General features: G+C 35.9%; 3 non-coding genes across 3 annotated transcripts; all 3 read left to right on the top strand.

The window, feature by feature from the left end:
- Positions 1-3,864: 3,864 nt before the first annotated feature.
- Positions 3,865-3,937, top strand: TRNAR-UCG (transfer RNA arginine (anticodon UCG)). The gene has a single exon. It is a non-coding gene; the product is annotated as a tRNA-Arg (tRNA).
- A 6,233-nt stretch (positions 3,938-10,170) lies between these two features.
- Positions 10,171-10,243, top strand: TRNAQ-UUG (transfer RNA glutamine (anticodon UUG)). Its single transcript has one exon. It is a non-coding gene; the product is annotated as a tRNA-Gln (tRNA).
- A 2,248-nt stretch (positions 10,244-12,491) lies between these two features.
- Positions 12,492-12,564, top strand: TRNAR-UCG (transfer RNA arginine (anticodon UCG)). The gene has a single exon. It is a non-coding gene; the product is annotated as a tRNA-Arg (tRNA).
- Positions 12,565-12,767: the final 203 nt, after the last annotated feature.

Raw genomic sequence — 12,767 nt, forward strand, 5'->3', positions numbered from 1 at the left:
TATTCATTTGGGATGCAAGAATAAACTGGCGACTTACACATTAAATGGGGATAAATTGGGGGAATCCTTGATGGAGAAGGATTTAGGAGTGCTTGTAGACAGCAGGCTTAGCAGTAGTGCCTAAAGTCATGCAATAGCTGCAAAGGCAAACAAGATCTTATCTTGCATTAAATAGGCAATGGATGGAAGGGAAGTAAACATAATTATGCCCCTTTACAAAGCATAAGTTAGACCACACCTTGAATATGGCGTACAATTGTGGCCACCACTCCTTAGAAAACACATTCTGGAATTAGAGTGAGTGCAGAGAAGAGCCCCCAAATTAATACAGGGGAAGGACAATCTAATTTATGAGCAGACTGGGAAATGGAGGAAAAGACCTCCCAAAAAAGAACTCACAAAGTAGTGCTCAGAAAGAGGTAAAAAGGCAACCAATGTATAAATGCAATAAGCAAATGTGAATTAAATCCACAATAATTCATCCGGAGTAAGATCCTATTGTGCTCCTATGAAGGGTGTAAAACCAATAAACACATGTGGGGATGTCTTGGAAGACCATAATGTAAATCAACCTGACCCCCAACTGATTGGTAAACTAATCCCTGGAGCTGGATCACATGAACATGTAAGTGAGAAATAATGTTTGTACTCACTGAATCTTGTGCCCCATGTGCCTTATTCTTTGTTTAGATCCAATACTCCTTTTATTTTTTATATATCCACAGCATATTTCAATTGTTGCTTTCATAGATAATCAATAGCACAAATTAAGTAACATTATTATATATGCATTCACTTGTTCTTTATTGATTAATCTATCAAACTTGCATTTTTTTATATTCTCATAAAAAAACAATTGCACTTTATATTTGTACTTCATGTGTACAGTATGTGGACGAGACACGAAGGGCACTGCAGTACCAGCACACACCACATGTTCATTATTTTAGGATAGATACAGTGAAATTTTCCATTTAAGTTTTTGCTTTAGTTTTAGTGTCTGCTGGGACACACTGGGACACATATTCAACAAAGGTGGAACTGTTCAGAACTTGTGCTGTTCTGTTCACTGTGTTATTCAATGTACATATGCTAAAGGTGTTTTTTTCATAATTGTTTATGTGAGAAAGAGCTCACAAACGAAGGGTAATGTGGTACTGGAGTCATCCACAGTACAAACCAAAAATAATTAGATGCTTTCTAAAATTGGCTAAATGAAAACTATTATAAAGAGTTAAACTAAAAAATACTTTAAAGTTGAATAGCTAAGTGTATTGTTACAATAGATGGGTACATGGCCAGAAAACATGCATGTACTATGTAATCCTACAACATATCAAGTCAATGCATTCCTAAACTCCAGTGGTGCAATTGATTAGTGCATGTTACTTATGTGCCTGAGTTTAATGAGTTTAATCTTCACCTGAATATGGTTTTTACTTGCATTCTTACTAAGGAAATAGTTATAGGAAGCAGGCTATAGAAACATATTTTTTACAGCGTTACATAATTCATTTCAGTGCAAACATTTATTTAAAGGATAATATTCAGGAATACCTATTGGAAAACAAATTTATTAGTAATAGTCAGCATGGATTTATGAAGGATAGATCATGCCAAACTAACCTTATTTGTTTCTTTGATGAGGTAAGTAGGAATTTAGACCAGGATAATGCATTTGATGTGGTAAACTTAGATTTTGCAAAGGCTTTTGATACGGTTCCACACAAGAGGTTGGTGTACAAAATAAAGCAAATTGGACTCAGTAAAATGTTTGCACCTGGATTGAAAACTGGTTGAAGGATAGACAACAGAGGGTTGTCATAAATTGAACTTTTTCAGGTTGGGCTAAAGTTGTGAGTGGAGTACCTAAGGGATCGGCACAGGGGATGGACAATCTAACTTATGAGGAGACTGGGAAATGAAGGAAAGGACCTCCCAAAGTAGAGCTCAGGAAGAGGTGAAAAGGCAATCAATGTATAAATGCAATAAGAAAATGTGAATTAAATCCACAATAATTCATCCCGAGTAAGATCCTATTGTTCTCCTATGAAGGGTATAAAACCAATAAACACATGTGGGGATGTCTTGGAAGACCATAATGTAAATCAACCTGACCCCCAACTGAATGGTAAACTAATCCCTGGAGCTGGATCACATGAACATGTAAGTGAGAAATAATGTTTGTACTCACTGAATCTTGTGCCCCATGTGCCTTATTCTTTGTTTAGATCCAATACTCCTTTTATTTTTTATATATCCACAGCATATTTCAATTGTTGCTTTCATAGATAATCAATAGCACAAATTAAGTAACATTATTATATATGCATTCACTTGTTCTTTATTGATTAATCTATCAAACTTGCATTTTTATTGTTTTTTACTCAGGAGTGGTGGTTTGCTTAAATTGGTTGGTTAACTGCAGTTAGCTCCTCATCCTGTCGCCAATGTGGGTCAAATTGAATACCAAGTAGGATATTAAATACATTTGCCTATTATCAAAATGAACATAAGCAAATTGGACTCAGTAAAAATGTTTGCACCTGGATTGAAAACTGGTTGAAGGATAGACAACAGAGGGTTGTCATAAATTGAACTTTTTCAGGTTGGGCTAAAGTTGTGAGTGGATTCCTAAGGGATCGGCACTGGGACCCCTGCTTTTTAACTTATTTATTAATGACTTTGTGGTTGGCATCGAGAGCAAAGTCTCCATCTTTGCTGATGATAATAAATTGTGTAAGGTAGTACAATCAGAGCAGGATGTAATTTCTCTCCAGAAGAACTTGGAGAGACTGGAAACGTGGGCAGGTAAATGGCAGATGAGGTTTAATACATATAAATGTAAGGTTATTCATTTGGGATGCAAGAATAAACTGGCGACTTACACATTAAATGGGGATAAATTGGGGGAATCCTTGATGGAGAAGGATTTAGGAGTGCTTGTAGACAGCAGGCTTAGCAGTAGTGCCTAAAGTCATGCAATAGCTGCAAAGGCAAACAAGATCTTATCTTGCATTAAATAGGCAATGGATGGAAGGGAAGTAAACATAATTATGCCCCTTTACAAAGCATAAGTTAGACCACACCTTGAATATGGCGTACAATTGTGGCCACCACTCCTTAGAAAACACATTCTGGAATTAGAGTGAGTGCAGAGAAGAGCCCCCAAATTAATAAAGGGGAAGGACAATCTAATTTATGAGCAGACTGGGAAATGGAGGAAAAGACCTCCCAAAAAAGAACTCACAAAGTAGTGCTCAGAAAGAGGTAAAAAGGCAACCAATGTATAAATGCAATAAGCAAATGTGAATTAAATCCACAATAATTCATCCGGAGTAAGATCCTATTGTGCTCCTATGAAGGGTGTAAAACCAATAAACACATGTGGGGATGTCTTGGAAGACCATAATGTAAATCAACCTGACCCCCAACTGATTGGTAAACTAATCCCTGGAGCTGGATCACATGAACATGTAAGTGAGAAATAATGTTTGTACTCACTGAATCTTGTGCCCCATGTGCCTTATTCTTTGTTTAGATCCAATACTCCTTTTATTTTTTATATATCCACAGCATATTTCAATTGTTGCTTTCATAGATAATCAAAAGCACAAATTAAGTAACATTATTATATATGCATTCACTTGTTCTTTATTGATTAATCTATCAAACTTGCATTTTTATTGTTTTTTACTCAGGAGTGGTGGTTTGCTTAAATTGGTTGGTTAACTGCAGTTAGCTCCTCATCCTGTCGCCAATGTGGGTCAAATTGAATACCAAGTAGGATATTAAATACATTTGCCTATATGAATATGAACATAAGCATACTTCTGAGCATAGATCGGGCACTTTTTTTCAGTTGACCGCGTGGCCTAATGGATAAGGCGTCTGACTTCGAATCAGAAGATTGAGGGTTCGAGTCCCTTCGTGGTCGTTTTTTTTTATTCTCATATATTTATATTCGTTATATAAATTTCATTATTATAACTATTATAGATCTAAATTTATATATGTATTTATTATTTATCTCATAGCTATACATAGGTGACTATATTATATTATATATGCACTATTCTGTTATTAGGGTTTTTTATCACCATTTTTTAATTTATCTGTATCAATTTGTTTATTTCACATCTGAGGATTTGACTAATTCTATTCACTAATTTTATTATCACTTTTTTACATTTTATTATTTATAGATTTAATGAATTATTTTTTTTGATAAAGCATTTATACTATATATCTCTATGTCTATACATTAGGTAAACACATGGTTTATATTGCTATTTGAATATTCACTTATACTATCACATCTCATTAGTGTTTATCTAGCGTCAATACACTATCTGATTATATATATATATTATTTTTATTATATTTCATGCACATATATCTTTATTATATTAACACATTTGATACATTGTTGCTATGATGTTCACTATTAGTCCTTTTCTTCTTTTGTTTTTGTTTTTATATTTATTGTTATTTGTTGTAACCATTTAGGCTCTCACAGTCTCATACAGTATGATGATTAGTGTCATGTTAACATCTTATACCATAAGACCCTTACAACAGCTTTAAATCACAGCTGTCTGCATAATCAATTAGACCATCTTCTGATTCATTGGTTTCAGATCAGGGCGTATACTTTAGAGACTGCTATATATTCTGATACTGTGAGAACCTCAGTACTCTTTGATAAAGCGCCTCCATGGCGGGAAACGCGTCAGAGTTTTTTAACCTTGTGTGTTTGTTTTTTTTGGCCATTATGCCCAATAAATAATCTTTATTCATTTTTTGCCCCAGCCTTTTTCTTTATCCCCTGGCAGTGCTCCGCTTTTTTCTCTTCTTTTCTATTATTTGTTTCTTTGATGAGGTAAGTAGGAATTTAGACCAGGGTAATGCATTTGATGTGGTAAACGTGGGCAGGTAAATGGCAGATGAGGTTTAATACATATAAATGTAAGGTTATTCATTTGGGATGCAAGAATAAACTGGCGACTTACACATTAAATGGGGATAAATTGGGGGAATCCTTGATGGAGAAGGATTTAGGAGTGCTTGTAGACAGCAGGCTTAGCAGTAGTGCCTAAAGTCATGCAATAGCTGCAAAGGCAAACAAGATCTTATCTTGCATTAAATAGGCAATGGATGGAAGGGAAGTAAACATAATTATGCCCCTTTACAAAGCATAAGTTAGACCACACCTTGAATATGGCGTACAATTGTGGCCACCACTCCTTAGAAAACACATTCTGGAATTAGAGTGAGTGCAGAGAAGAGCCCCCAAATTAATAAAGGGGAAGGACAATCTAATTTATGAGCAGACTGGGAAATGGAGGAAAAGACCTCCCAAAAAAGAACTCACAAAGTAGTGCTCAGAAAGAGGTAAAAAGGCAACCAATGTATAAATGCAATAAGCAAATGTGAATTAAATCCACAATAATTCATCCGGAGTAAGATCCTATTGTGCTCCTATGAAGGGTGTAAAACCAATAAACACATGTGGGGATGTCTTGGAAGACCATAATGTAAATCAACCTGATCCCCAACTGATTGGTAAACTAATCCCTGGAGCTGGATCACATGAACATGTAAGTGAGAAATAATGTTTGTACTCACTGAATCTTGTGCCCCATGTGCCTTATTCTTTGTTTAGATCCAATACTCCTTTTATTTTTTATATATCCACAGCATATTTCAATTGTTGCTTTCATAGATAATCAATAGCACAAATGAAGTAACATTATTATATATGCATTCACTTGTTCTTTATTGATTAATCTATCAAACTTGCATTTTTTTATATTCTCATAAAAAAACAATTGCACTTTATATTTGTACTTCATGTGTACAGTATGTGGACGAGACACGAAGGGCACTGCAGTACCAGCACACACCACATGTTCATTATTTTAGGATAGATACAGTGAAATTTTCCATTTAAGTTTTTGCTTTAGTTTTAGTGTCTGCTGGGACACACTGGGACACATATTCAACAAAGGTGGAACTGTTCAGAACTTGTGCTGTTCTGTTCACTGTGTTATTCAATGTACATATGCTAAAGGTGTTTTTTTCATAATTGTTTATGTGAGAAAGAGCTCACAAACGAAGGGTAATGTGGTACTGGAGTCATCCACAGTACAAACCAAAAATAATTAGATGCTTTCTAAAATTGGCTAAATGAAAACTATTATAAAGAGTTAAACTAAAAAATACTTTAAAGTTGAATAGCTAAGTGTATTGTTACAATAGATGGGTACATGGCCAGAAAACATGCATGTACTATGTAATCCTACAACATATCAAGTCAATGCATTCCTAAACTCCAGTGGTGCAATTGATTAGTGCATGTTACTTATGTGCCTGAGTTTAATGAGTTTAATCTTCACCTGAATATGGTTTTTACTTGCATTCTTACTAAGGAAATAGTTATAGGAAGCAGGCTATAGAAACATATTTTTTACAGCGTTACATAATTCATTTCAGTGCAAACATTTATTTAAAGGATAATATTCAGGAATACCTATTGGAAAACAAATTTATTAGTAATAGTCAGCATGGATTTATGAAGGATAGATCATGCCAAACTAACCTTATTTGTTTCTTTGATGAGGTAAGTAGGAATTTAGACCAGGGTAATGCATTTGATGTGGTAAACTTAGATTTTGCAAAGGCTTTTGATACGGTTCCACACAAGAGGTTGGTGTACAAAATAAAGCAAATTGGACTCAGTAAAATGTTTGCACCTGGATTGAAAACTGGTTGAAGGATAGACAACAGAGGGTTGTCATAAATTGAACTTTTTCAGGTTGGGCTAAAGTTGTGAGTGGAGTACCTAAGGGATCGGCACAGGGGATGGACAATCTAACTTATGAGGAGACTGGGAAATGAAGGAAAGGACCTCCCAAAGTAGAGCTCAGGAAGAGGTGAAAAGGCAATCAATGTATAAATGCAATAAGAAAATGTGAATTAAATCCACAATAATTCATCCCGAGTAAGATCCTATTGTGCTCCTATGAAGGGTGTAAAACCAATAAACACATGTGGGGATGTCTTGGAAGACCATAATGTAAATCAACCTGACCCCCAACTGAATGGTAAACTAATCCCTGGAGCTGGATCACATGAACATGTAAGTGAGAAATAATGTTTGTACTCACTGAATCTTGTGCCCCATGTGCCTTATTCTTTGTTTAGATCCAATACTCCTTTTATTTTTTATATATCCATAGCATATTTCAATTGTTGCTTTCATAGATAATCAAAAGCACAAATTAAGTAACATTATTATATATGCATTCACTTGTTCTTTATTGATTAATCTATCAAACTTGCATTTTTATTGTTTTTTACTCAGGAGTGGTGGTTTGCTTAAATTGGTTGGTTAACTGCAGTTAGCTCCTCATCCTGTCGCCAATGTGGGTCAAATTGAATACCAAGTAGGATATTAAATACATTTGCCTATTATCAAAATGAACATAAGCAAATTGGACTCAGTAAAAATGTTTGCACCTGGATTGAAAACTGGTTGAAGGATAGACAACAGAGGGTTGTCATAAATTGAACTTTTTCAGGTTGGGCTAAAGTTGTGAGTGGAGTACCTAAGGGATCGGCACTGGGACCCCTGCTTTTTAACTTGTTTATTAATGACTTTGTGGTTGGCATCGAGAGCAAAGTCTCCATCTTTGCTGATGATAATAAATTGTGTAAGGTAGTACAATCAGAGCAGGATGTAATTTCTCTCCAGAAGAACTTGGAGAGACTGGAAACGTGGGCAGGTAAATGGCAGATGAGGTTTAATACATATAAATGTAAGGTTATTCATTTGGGATGCAAGAATAAACTGGCGACTTACACATTAAATGGGGATAAATTGGGGGAATCCTTTATGGAGAAGGATTTAGGAGTGCTTGTAGACAGCAGGCTTAGCAGTAGTGCCTAAAGTCATGCAATAGCTGCAAAGGCAAACAAGATCTTATCTTGCATTAAATAGGCAATGGATGGAAGGGAAGTAAACATAATTATGCCCCTTTACAAAGCATAAGTTAGACCACACCTTGAATATGGCGTACAATTGTGGCCACCACTCCTTAGAAAACACATTCTGGAATTAGAGTGAGTGCAGAGAAGAGCCCCCAAATTAATAAAGGGGAAGGACAATCTAATTTATGAGCAGACTGGGAAATGGAGGAAAAGACCTCCCAAAAAAGAACTCACAAAGTAGTGCTCAGAAAGAGGTGAAAAGGCAACCAATGTATAAATGCAATAAGCAAATGTGAATTAAATCCACAATAATTCATCCGTAGTAAGATCCTATTGTGCTCCTATGAAGGGTGTAAAACCAATAAACACATGTGGGGATGTCTTGGAAGACCATAATGTAAATCAACCTGACCCCCATCTGATTGGTAAACTAATCCCTGGAGCTGGATCACATGAACATGTAAGTGAGAAATAATGTTTGTACTCACTGAATCTTGTGCCCCATGTGCCTTATTCTTTGTTTAGATCCAATACTCCTTTTATTTTTTATATATCCACAGCATATTTCAATTGTTGCTTTCATAGATAATCAATAGCACAAATTAAGTAACATTATTATATATGCATTCACTTGTTCTTTATTGATTAATCTATCAAACTTGCATTTTTTTTTATTCTCATAAAAAAACAATTGCACTTTATATTTGTACTTCATGTGTACAGTATGTGGACGAGACACGAAGGGCACTGCAGTACCAGCACACACCACATGTTCATTATTTTAGGATAGATACAGTGAAATTTTCCATTTAAGTTTTTGCTTTAGTTTTAGTGTCTGCTGGGACACACTGGGACACATATTCAACCAAGGTGGAACTGTTCAGAACTCGTGCTGTTCTGTTCACTGTGTTATTCAATGTACATATGCTAAAGTTGTGAATGGAGTACCTAAGGGATCGGCACTGGGACCCCTGCTTTTTAACTTGCTTATTAATGACTTTGTGGTTGGCATCGAGAGCAAAGTCTCCATCTTTGCTGATGATGATAAATTGTGTAAGGTAGTACAATCAGAGCAGGATGTAATTTCTCTCCAGAAGAACTTGGAGAGACTTGAAACGCGGGCAGGTAAATGGCAGATGAGGTTTAATACATATAAATGTAAGGTTATTCATTTGGGATGCAAGAATAAACTGGCGACTTACACATTAAATGGGGATAAATTGGGGGAATCCTTGATGGAGAAGGATTTAGGAGTGCTTGTAGACAGCAGGCTTAGCAGTAGTGCCTAAAGTCATGCAATAGCTGCAAAGGCAAACAAGATCTTATCTTGCATTAAATAGGCAATGGATGGAAGGGAAGTAAACATAATTATGCCCCTTTACAAAGCATTAGTTAGACCACACCTTGAATATGGCGTACAATTGTGGCCACCATTCCTTAGAATACACATTCTGGAATTAGAGTGAGTGCAGAGAAGAGCCCCCAAATTAATAAAGGGGATGAACAATCTAATTTATGAGCAGACTGGGAAATGGAGGAAAAGACCTCCCAAAAAAGACCTCCCAAAGTAGTGCTCAGAAAGAGGTGAAAAGGCAACCAATGTATAAATGCAATAAGCAAATGTGAATTAAATCCACAATAATTCATCCGGAGTAAGATCCTATTGTGCTCCTATGAAGGGTGTAAAACCAATAAACACATGGAGATGTCTTGGAAGACCATAATGTAAATCAACCTGACCCCCAACTGATTGGTAAATTAATCCCTGGAGCTGGATCACATGAACATGTAAGTGAGAAATAATGTTTGTACTCACTGAATCTTGTGCCCCATGTGCCTTATTCTTTGTTTAGATCCAATACTCCTTTTATTTTTTATATATCCACAGCATATTTCAATTGTTGCTTTCATAGATAATCAAAAGCACAAATTAAGTAACATTATTATATATGCATTCACTTGTTCTTTATTGATTAATCTATCAAACTTGCATTTTTATTGTTTTTTACTCAGGAGTGGTGGTTTGCTTAAATTGGTTGGTTAACTGCAGTTAGCTCCTCATCCTGTCGCCAATGTGGGTCAAATTGAATACCAGTAGGATATTAAATACATTTGCCTATTATCAATATGGACATACAGTAAGCATACTTCTGAGCATACAGTAAGCATACTTCAGTTGTCTGCGTGGCCTAATGGATATGGCGTCTGACTTTGAATCAGAAGATTGAGGGTTCGAGTCCCTTCGTGGTTGTTTTTTTTTATTCTCATAAAAAAACAATCGCACTTTATGTTTGTACTTCATGTGTACAATATGTGGACGAGACACAAAGGGCACTGCAGTACCAGCACACACCACATGTTCATTATTTTAGGATAGATATAGTGAAAGTTTCCCTTTAAGTTTTTGCTTTAGTTTTAGTGTCTGCTGGGACACACTGGGACACATATTCAACCAAGGTGGAACTGTACAGAACTTGTGCTGTTCTGTTCACTGTGTTATTCAATGTACATATGCTAAAAGTGTTTTTTTCATAATTGTTTATGTGAGAAAGAGCTCACAAACGAAGGGTAATGCGGTACTGGAGTCATCCACAGTACAAACCAACAATAATTACATGCTTTCTAAAATTGGCTAAATGAAAAATATTATAAAGAGTTAAACTAAAAAATACTTTAAAGTTGAATAGCTAGGTGTATTGTTACAATAGATGGGTACATGGCCAGAAAACATGCATGTGCTATGTAATCCTACAACATATCAAGTCAATGCATTCCTAAACTCCAGTGGCGCAATTGATTAGTGCATGTTACTTATGTGCCTGAGTTTAATGAGTTTAATCTTCACCTGAATATGGTTTTTACTTGCATTCTTACTAAGGAAATAGTTATAGGAAGCAGGCTATAGAAACATATTTTTTGCAGCGTTACATAATTCATTTCAGTGCAAACATTTATTTACAGGATAATATTCAGGAATACCTATTGGAAAACAAATTCATTAGTAATAGTCAGCATGGATTTATGAAGGATAGATCATGCCAAACTAACCTTATTTGTTTCTTTGATGAGGTAAGTAGGAATTTAGACCAGGGTAATGCAGTTGATGTGGTAAACTTAGATTTTGCAAAGGCTTTTGATACGGTTCCACACAAGAGGTTGGTGTACAAAATAAAGCAAATTGGACTCAGTAAAATGTTTGCACCTGGATTGAAAACTGGTTGAAGAATAGACAACAGAGGGTTGTCATAAATTGAACTTTTTCAGGTTGGGCTAAAGTTGTGAGTGGAGTACCTAAGGGATCGGCACTGGGACCCCTGCTTTTTAACTTGCTTATTAATGACTTTGTGGTTGGCATCGAGAGCAAATTCTCCATCTTTGCTGATGATAATAAATTGTGTAAGGTAGTACAATCAGAGCAGGATGTAATTTCTCTCCAGAAGAACTTGGAGAGACTGGAAACGTGGGCAGGTAAATGGCAGATGAGTTTTAATACAGATAAATGTAAGGTTATGCATTTGGGATGCAAGAATAAACTGGCGACTTACACATTAAATGGGGATAAATTGGGGGAATCCTTGATGGAGAAGGATTTAGGAGTGCTTGTAGACAGCAGGCTTAGCAATAGTGCCCAAAGTCATGCAATAGCTGCAAAGGCAAACAAGATCTTATCCTGCATTAAGTAGGCAATGGATGGAAGGGAAGTAAACATAATTACAAAGCATTAGTTAGACCACAACTTGAATATGGCGTACAATTGTGGGCACCACACCTTAGAAAACTCATTCTGGAAATAGAGTGAGTGCAGAGAAGAGCCACCAAATTAATAAAGGTGATGGACAATCTAACTTATGAGGAGACTGGGAAATGAAGGAAAAGACCTCCCAAAGTAGAGCTCAGGAAGAGGTGAAAAGGCAATCAATGTATAAATGCAATAAGCAAATGTGAATTAAATCCACAAGAATTCATCCGGAGTAAGATCCTACTGTGCTCCTATGAAGGGTGTAAAACCAATAAACACATGTGGAGATGTCTTGGAAGACCATAATGTAAATCAACCTGACCCCCAACTGATTGGTAAATTAATCCCTGGAGCTGGATCACATGAACATGTAAGTGAGAAATAATGTTTGTACTCACTGAATCTTGTGCCCCATGTGCCTTATTCTTTGTTTAGATCCAATACTCCTTTTATTTTTTATATATCCACAGCATATTTCAATTGTAGCTTTCAAAGATAATCAACAGCACAAATTAAGTAACATTATTATATATGCATTCACTTGTTCTTTATTGATTAATCTATCAAACTTGCATTTTTATTGTTTTTTACTCAGGAGTGGTGGTTTGCTTAAATTAGTTGGTTAACTGCAGTTAGCTCCTCATCCTGTCGCCAATTTGGGTCAAATTGAATACCAGTAGGATATTAAATACATTTGCCTATTATCAATATGGACATACAGTAAGCATACTTCTGAGCATACAGTCAGCATACTTCAGGTGACTGCGTGGCCTAATGGATATGGCGTCTGACTTCGAATCAGAAGATTGAGGGTTTGAGTCCCTTCGTGGTTGTTTTTTTTTATTCTCATAAAAAAACAATCGCACTTTATGTTTGTACTTCATGTGTACAATATGTGGACGAGACACGAAGGGCACTGCAGTACCAGCACACACCACATGTTCATTATTTTAGGATAGATACAGTGAAAGTTTCCCTTTAAGTTTTTGCTTTAGTTTTAGTGTCTGCTGGGACACACTGGGACACATATTCAACC

The sequence above is a fragment of the Ascaphus truei genome, chromosome 16, assembly GCF_040206685.1.
Source record: "Ascaphus truei isolate aAscTru1 chromosome 16, aAscTru1.hap1, whole genome shotgun sequence".
NCBI lineage: Eukaryota > Metazoa > Chordata > Amphibia > Anura > Ascaphidae > Ascaphus > Ascaphus truei.